This window comes from Oncorhynchus gorbuscha, linkage group LG17 (genome assembly GCF_021184085.1).
Source record: "Oncorhynchus gorbuscha isolate QuinsamMale2020 ecotype Even-year linkage group LG17, OgorEven_v1.0, whole genome shotgun sequence".
NCBI classification, from domain to species: Eukaryota; Metazoa; Chordata; class Actinopteri; order Salmoniformes; family Salmonidae; genus Oncorhynchus; species Oncorhynchus gorbuscha.
The window spans coordinates 12531891-12541072 of NC_060189.1; the positions used below are offsets into that span (position 1 = coordinate 12531891).

Genomic DNA, 9182 nt, shown 5'->3' on the forward strand with positions numbered 1-9182 from the left:
ACTGTTTATCATGGTATCACACAAACCATTTACCATGGTATCACACAAACTGTTTATCATGGTATCACACAAACTGTTTACCATGGTATCACACAAACCGTTTATCATGGTATCACACAAACTGTTTACCATGGTATCACACAAACCGTTTATCATGGTATCACACAAACTGTTTACCATGGTATCACACAAACCGTTTATCATGGTATCACAAAAACCATTTATCATGGTACCACACAAACCGTTTATCATGGTATCACACAAACCATTTATCATGGTATCACACAAACTGTTTATCATGGTATCACACAAACTGTTTATCATGGTATCACACAAACCATTTACCATGGTATCACACAAACTGTTTATCATGGTATCACACAAACCATTTACCATGGTATGACACAAACCATTTACCATGGTATGACACAAGCTCGTTGTATAATGTCTGAAACATCTTGAGTAAATCAGAGGAGGGTTAATTCTTTGGAGAGCAGGCCCAGGAATTTTATCAGAAAGAGTCATTTATACCCCATGCCGATTTAAATTAATGATTCATTAAATCCCCCTTGGATTGGGGAGAACAGAACCTCTTGAAGTTTGAAGGTTGCTCTGCCTGGATATTTCTGCAGTGACCTCTCTGAAAGGCTGCCAAGAATGACAGAAATCCTAGTTGTGTGCACCTGCGTTTTCCTCTCTCTCTCTCTCTCTCTCTCTCTCTCTCTCTCTCTCTCTCTCTCTCTCTCTCTCTCTCTCTCTCTCTCTCTCTCTCTCTCTCTCTCTCTCTCTCTCTCTCTCTCTCTCTCTCTCTCTCTCTCTCTCTATCGCTCTCTCCTCTCTCACACACTGTCTTACTCTCTCTCACTTTCTCTCTCTCAATTTTCAATTAAATTCAAAGGGATTTATTGTCATGGTAAACATACTGTATGTTAACATTGCCAAAGCAAGTGGAAAATACAGTAAACATAAGTCAAATAAACTAGGGAAATAGACAATCAGAAATTAACAGTAAACATTTCACTCAAGTTTTAAAATAATATAGACATTTCAAATATCATATGTATAATGTTGTAACAAAGTGCAAGTAGTTGAAGTACAAAATAAACTATAAATAAACAGATATACTGTACATAGGTTGTATTTATAATGTTGTTTGTGTTCTGCTGGTTGCACTGTGTTATTTCACCTAACAGATATGGGAGTTTATTAAAATTGTATTTTATTTTTTAAATTCTTCGTGGGTCTGTGTCTGACGGAAATCTGAGGGAAATACTGTGCCTTGAGAAAGTATTCACAACCCTTGACATTTTCCACATTTGGTTGTGTTAAAGCCTGAATTTAAAATGGATTACATTGAGAGAGAAAAAATGGCACTGGCTTACACACGATACCACATGATGTCAATGTGGAATTATGTTTTTTATTTTATTTATTTTTTTACATTTGTCTCATTTATAAAAATGAAGTGTCTTGACTCAATATCTACCCTTTTTTATGGCAAGCCTAAATAAGTTCAGGAGTAAAAATCTGATTAACAAGTCACTTTATAAATTGCATAGACTCTGTGTACAATAATAGTATCTAACATTATTTTTGAATGACTACCTCATCTCTGTATCCTGCACATACAATTGTATTTAAGGTCCTTCAGTCGAGCAGGGAATTTAAAACACAGGTTCAACCACACAGTTCAGGGTGGTTTTCCAATGCCTCGCAAAGAATGGCACCTATTGGTGGATCATTATAAATAACATTCAATATCCCTTTGAGGATAGTGAAGTTATTAATTGCACTTTGGATGGTGTATCAATACACCCAGTCACTACAAAGATACAGGCGTCCTTCCTAACTCAGTTGCCAGAGAGGAAGGAAACCGCTCAGAGATTTCACTACAAAGCCAATGGTTACTTTAAAACAGTTACAGAGTTTAATGGCTGTGATAGGAGAAAACTGAGGATGGATCAACAACATTGTCGTTGGTCCACAATATTTACCTAATTGACAGAGTGAAAAGAAGGAAGCCTATACAGAAAAATAATATTATAAAACATGCATCCTGTTTGCAACAACGCACAAAATTAATACTGCAAAACATGTGGCAAAGCAATTTACTTTTTGTCCTAAATACAAAGTGTTACGTTTGGGGCAAATCCAATACAACACATTACTGAGTACCACTCTCCATATTTTCAAGCATAGTGGTGTCTGTATCATGTTAAGCATATGCTTGTCATTGTTAAGGACTGGGGAGTTTATCAGGATAAACATTTAACGGAATTGAGCTAAGCATAGGCAAAATCCTAGAGGAAAACCTGGTTCATTCTGCTTTCCACCAGAACCTGGGATATGAGTTCATCTTTCAGCAGGACAATAACCTAAAACAAGGCCAAATATACGCTGGAGTTGCTTACCAAGAAGACAATGAATGTTCCTGAGTTTCCTAGTCACAGTTTTGACTTAAAATCTTGAAAATCTATAGCAAGACCTGAAAATGGTTGTCTATCAATGATCAACAACCAATTTGACAGAGCTTTAAGTTAGAAAATAATAATATGGGCAAATGTTACACAATCCATGTGTTAGATGTCAGGTGGCAGCTCTTAGAGCCATACCCAGAATGACTTACAGCTGTATTCGCTGTCAAAGGTGTTTCTACAAGTATTAACTCAGGGGTGTGAATACTTATTTAAATGAGATATATTGATGAGATGTATTTGACCTTGTTTCATTTTCAGTAAGTTGTGTGTAGATGGGTAAGAGAAAAAAAGCAATTTAATAAATGTTAAATTCACACTGTAACACAACTAAATGTGGAAAAAGACAAGGGGTATGAATACTTCCTGAAGGCACAGTATGTCGTTAATATGGTCATACATTTGGCGGGAGGTTAGGAAGTGCAGCTTGGTTACCAACTCTTTTTGTGGGCAGTGTGTACATAGCCTGTCTTCTTTTGAGCCCCCAGGACTGCCTACGGTGACATCTCTTGATAGCCATGCTCACTGAAGGCCATGCTCACTGAGTCTGTACATAGCCAAAGCTTTTTTTAATTTTGGGTCAGTCAGAGTGGTCAGGTATTCTGATACTGTAATTTCCAGGGCCGGCTCCATGCATAAAGCTCCATGAGGACACCTAGGGCCTCAGTCTGGGTCTCAACTTACTGCTGAGCGTTAGAATTGTTCTATCTTCTATCTGCCCCATGGCAAAATGAGTTGAACTGCATGAAATGTCTTCTATAATTTCTAAATGTTATCTCTGCCCCATGGCGAAATATGTAGAACCGTAGAAAACTTGCTTTAAAACTGCAACATGTTTTATAATTTATTTGGAGGTCTTGGTCTCAAAACATACTGCTGAGTCCTAGAATAGTGGAATACACAAGGTGCAAGTTCAACATTAGGTGGTGCATCAGCAATTTCTGTCTTCTTATGTCAGTCACTGCCAGTCACTGAAATAGCCATGTCAGCTAACAATTTTGAGAGTGTTAGACTAGCCAGCTATTTTAGGTAGTTAGATTAGCCAGCTATCTAAACTTGTAGTAATCATGTCTGAATACTGACCGGTCATGTAGGAGACGTGCCCAGGGGCCCTGACATCCAGAGGGCCCCCATTGATTTTGTTAGTCACTCATTAACTTAGCATAAGTCATGGCAAGATATGTAAAAAAAAACTAATTTCTTTCTTTAAGGTCAAATATCATCTCTCTCTCTCTCTCTCTCTCTCTCTCTCTCTCTCTCTCTCTCTCTCTCTCTCTCTCTCTCTCTCTCTCTCTCTTGCTCTCTCACTCTCACTCGCTCATTCTCTCATATTTCTGGTATTAACACTGCCCTCTACAGGAGTGTTGGACAACTGCTGCTACCGGACAGTTGTCTAGTACACAGCTTGTAGGCTTGGAGAGATGCAGATGGCAGAATGTCTACATTCTCTTATCTCCACTTTTTAAGTCAATCGCAAACTTTTACTCTTTTAAAGTTTACGGAAATGTATTGGTTTTGTGTGTACATGTAGGTAGTATAGTTATATTGTTATTGTTGTTAAATTACAGGTTTTTTGTAAGTGGTACATTTTCACAACTCTTATTATAAAACTCTAAACAGATCATCAAAAAAAAACAGTTGTTTTAAAACTCTTTTCAGTTGACTAATTACGACACACAAAATCATACAGTCACCTTTTGACCAACTTTAATCAGTGTTTCATGTAGACAAATGTCAAGGGGGATGAATACTTTTGCAAGGCACTGTACCACCGTAGTTTTTCCCCAGGTACAGTAAGCCCACCCTGCCTCCCTGTGTTGCTGTAATCCACACTAAATGACCAAAAGTATGTGGACACCTGCACGCCGAACATCTCATTCCAAAATCATGGGCATTAATATGAAGTTGGTTCCCCCTTTGCTGTTATAACAACCTCCACTATTCTGGGAAAGCTTTCCACAAGATGTTGGAACATTGCTGCTGGGACTTGCTTCCATTCAGCCACAAGAGCATTAGTGAGGTCGGGCTCTGATGTAGGGTGATTAGGCCTGGCAAGCAGTCGGCGTTCCAATTCATCCCAGAGGTGTTAAATGGAGTTGAGATCAGGTCTCTGTGCAGGGTAGTAAAGATCTTCGACACCGATCTTGACAAACCATTTCTGAATGGACCTCCCTTTGTGCATGGGGGCATTGTCATGCTATAACAGGAATGGGCGTTCCCTGAACTGTTACCAAAAGGTTGGAAGCACAGCATTTTCTAGAATGTCATTGTATGCTGTAGCATTAAGATTTTCCTTAACTGTAACTAAGGAGCCGAGACCGAACAATGAAAAACAGTCCCAGACCATTATTCCTCCTCCACCAAACTTTACAGTTGGCACTATGTATTCTGGCAGTTAGCGTTCTCCTGGCATCCGCATAATCCAGATTTGTCCATTGGACTGCCAGATCACTCCAGAGAACGTGTTTTCACTGCTCCAGTCCAATGCTGGCAAGCTTGATACCACTCCAGCCAACACTTGGCATTGTGCATGGTGATCTTAGCCTTGTGTGCAGCTGCTCGACAATGGAGACTCATTTCATGAAGCTTCCAACAAACAGTACATGTGCTTCCTGATGCAGTTTGGTACTCAGTAGTGAGTGTTGCAACCAAGGAAAGACGATGTTTACACAGTACGCACTTCAGCACTCAAAGGTCCTGTGCTGTGAGCTTGTGTGGCCTACCACATTGAGGCTGAGCCGTTTTTGTTCCTAGACGTTTCCACTTCACAATAACAACACTTACAGTTGACCTCTAAAAGGGCAGAAATCTGACAAATGAACTTTTTTAAAAGGTGGCATCCCATGATGGTGCCATGTTGAAAGTCACTGAGCTCTTCAGTAAGGCCATTCTACTGCCAGTGGTTGTCCATGGAGATTGCATGGCTGTGTGCTCGATTTTCCACATCTGTCAGCAACGGATGTGGCTGATATAGCCGACTCCACTAATTTGAAGGGGTGTCCACATACTTTTTTATATACAGTGGGTAATGGCCTTGAGCGGAGGATAAAACCAGTACCAGGCCTGGGGGCTCATACGACTCAACTCACACTGCCATATTCCCTGCTTACAGTTTGTGTTTTTAATGTGGTATATTGTGCGTTTGTTCGTATGTGTGTGTTTGTGTGTGTGTGTGTGTGTGTGTGTGTGTGAGAATGTCTGTGTTTGTATCTCTCTCTCTCTCTCTCTCTCTCTCTCTCTCTCTCTCTCTCTCTCTCTCTCTCTCTCTCTCTCTCTCTCTCTCTCTCTCTCTCTCTCTCTCTCTCTCTCTCTCTCTCTCCGTAGGTATGTGTGATGCATTGTTGTGGAGCACAGCAGTGTGACAGATCATGTTCCCAGGCAGGGCTGCTGTAGAGAAGAAGAGGTCTACTGCGCTGCTACAGAGAAGAAGAGGTCTACTGCGCTGCTATAGAGAAGAAGAGGTATACTGTGTTGCTTTAGGGAAGATGTCTACTGCGCTGCTATAGAGAAGAAGAGGTCTACTGTGCTGCTATAGAGAAGAAGAGGTCTACTGCGCTGCTACAGAGAAGAAGAGGTCTACTGCGCTGCTATAGAGAAGAAGAGGTATACTGTGTTGCTTTAGGGAAGATGTCTACTGCGCTGCTGTAGAGAAGAAGAGGTCTACTGTGCTGCTATAGAGAAGAAGAGGTCTACCGTGCTGCTATAGAGAAGAAGAGGTCTACTGCGCTGCTACAGAGAATAAGAGGTCTACTGCGCTGCTATAGAGAAGAAGAGGTATACTGTGCTGCTTTAGGGAAGATGTCTACTGCGCTGCTATAGAGAAGAAGAGGTCTACTGTGCTGCTATAGAGAAGAAGAGGTCTACTGCGCTGCTACAGAGAATAAGAGGTCTACCGTGCTGCTATAGAGAAGAAGAGGTCTACTGCGCTGCTACAGAGAATAAGAGGTCTACTGCGCTGCTATAGAGAAGAAGAGGTATACTGTGCTGCTTTAGGGAAGATGTCTACTCAAATCAAATCAAATCAAATCAAATTTATTTATATAGCCCTTCGTACATCAGCTGATATCTCAAAGTGCTGTACAGAAACCCAGCCTAAAACCCCAAACAGCAAACAATGCAGGTGTAAAAGCACGGTGGCTAGGAAAAACTCCCTAGAAAGGCCAAAACCTAGGAAGAAACCTAGAGAGGAACCGGGCTATGTGGGGTGGCCAGTCCTCTTCTGGCTGTGCCGGGTAGAGATTATAACAGAACATGACCAAGATGACCAGGTGGCGAATCGCATCTCTGCATGTCTGGCAGACATATCAGTGTGGATGACGGATCACCACCTCAAGCTGAACCTCGGCAAGACGGAGCTGCTCTTCCTCCCGGGGAAGGACTGCCCGTTCCATGATCTCGCCATCACGGTTGACAACTCCACTGTGTCCTCCTCCCAGAGCGCCAAGAACCTTGGTGTGATCCTGGACAACACCCTGTCGTTCTCAACTAACATCAAGGCGGTGGCCCGTTCCTGTAGGTTCATGCTCTACAACATCCGCAGAGTACGACCCTGCCTCACACAGGAAGCGGCGCAGGTCCTAATCCAGGCACTTGTCATCTCCCGTCTGGATTACTGCAACTCGCTGTTGGCTGGGCTCCCTGCCTGTGCCATTAAACCCCTTCAACTCATCCAGAACGCCGCAGCCCGTCTGGTGTTCAACCTTCCCAAGTTCTCTCACGTCACCCCGCTCCTCCGTTCTCTCCACTGGCTTCCAGTTGAAGCTCGCATCCGCTACAAGACCATGGTGCTTGCCTAGGAGCTGTGAGGGAACGGCACCTCAGTACCTCCAGGCTCTGATCAGGCCCTACACCCAAACAAGGGCACTGCGTTCATCCACCTCTGGCCTGCTCGCCTCCCTACCACTGAGGAAGTACAGCTCCCGCTCAGCCCAGTCAAAACTGTTCGCTGCCCTGGCCCCCCAATGGTGGAACAAACTCCCTCACGACGCCAGGACAGCGGAGTCAATCACCACCTTCCGGAGACACCTGAAACCCCACCTCTTTAAGGAATACCTAGGATAGGTTAAGTAATCCCTCTCACCCCACCCCCCTAAGTTTTAGATGCACTATTGTTAAGTGACTGTCCCACTGGATGTCATAAGGTGAATGCACCAATTTGTAAGTCGCTCTGGATAAGAGCGTCTGCTAAATGACTTAAATGTAAATGTAATGTTCAAATGTTCATAAATGACCAGCATGGTCAAATAATAATAAGGCAGAACAGTTGAAACTGGAGCAGCAGCACAGTCAGGTGGACTGGGGACAGCAAGGAGCCATCATGTCAGGTAGTCCTGGGGCACGGTCCTAGGGCTCAGGTCCTCCGAGAGAGAGAAAGAAAGAGAGAATTAGAGAGAGCATATGTGGGGTGGCCAGTCCTCTTCTGGCTGTGCCGGGTGGAGATTATAACAGAACGTGGCCAAGATGTTCAAATGTTCATAAATGACCAGCATGGTTGAATAATAGTAAGGCAGAACAGTTGAAACTGGAGCAGGAGCATGGCCAGGTGGACTGGGGACAGCAAGGAGTCCTCATGTCAGGTAGTCCTGGGACATGGTCCTAGGGCCCAGGCCAGTTGAAACTGGAGCAGCAGCATGGCCAGGTGGACTGGGGACAGCAAGGAGTCATCATGTCAGGTAGTCCTGGGGCATGGTTCTAGGGCTCAGGTCCTCCGAGAGAGAGAAAGAAAGAGAGAAGGAGAGAATTAGAGAACGCACACTTAGATTTACACAGGACACCGAATAGGACAGGAGAAGTACTCCAGATAAACAAACTGACCCTAGCCCCCCGACACATAAACTACTGCAGCATAAATACTGGAGGCTGAGACAGGAGGGGTCAGGAGACACTGTGGCCCCATCCGAGGACACCCCGGACAGGGCCAAACAGGAAGGATATAACCCCACCCACTTTGCCAAAGCACAGCCCCCACACCACTAGAGGGAAATCTTCAACCACCAACTTACCATCCTGAGACAAGGCCGAGTATAGCCCACAAAGATCTCCGACACGGTACAACCCAAGGGGGGGGAACCCAGACAGGCCGACCACAACAGTGAATCAACCCCCCAGGTGACGCATCCCCCCAGGGACGGCACGAGAGAGCCCCAGCAAGCCAGTGACTCAGCCCCCGTAACAGGGTTAGAGGCAGAGAATCCCAGTGGAAAAAGGGGAACCGGCCAGGCAGAGACAGCAAGGGCGGTTCGTTGCTCCAGAGCCCTCCCACTCCTGGGCCAGACTACACTCAATCATATGACCCACTGAAGAGATGAGTCTTCAGTAAAGACTTAAAGGTTGAGACCGAGTTTGCGTCTCTGACATGGGTAGGCAGACCGTTCCATAAAAATGGAGCTCTATAGGAGAAAGCCCTGCCTCCAGCTGTTTGCTTAGAAATTCTAGGGACAATTAGGAGGCCTGCGTCTTGTGACCGTAGCGTACGTATAGGTATGTACGGCAGGACCAAATCAGAGAGGTAGGTAGGAGCAAGCCCATGTAATGCTTTGTAGGTTAGCAGTAAAACCTTGAAATCAGCCCTTGCTTTGACAGGAAGCCAGTGTAGAGAGGCTAGCACTGGAGTAATATGATCAAATTTTTTGGTTCTAGTCAGGATTCTAGCAGCCGTATTTAGCACTAACTGAAGTTTATTTAGTGCTTTATCCGGGTAGCCGGAAA

The 9182-nt window shown here is 44.0% G+C and overlaps 1 long non-coding RNA gene across 1 annotated transcript in view; it reads left to right on the top strand.

The window, feature by feature from the left end:
• The window catches only part of LOC124001175, a 63445-nt gene extending 56970 nt beyond the window's left edge, over positions 1 to 6475 (top strand). The window contains exon 3 of the long non-coding RNA XR_006832746.1: positions 5799 to 6475. This is a non-coding gene — a long non-coding RNA (uncharacterized LOC124001175). The remainder of the gene's footprint in view (positions 1 to 5798) is intronic.
• The last annotated feature ends 2707 nt before the right edge of the window (positions 6476 to 9182 follow it).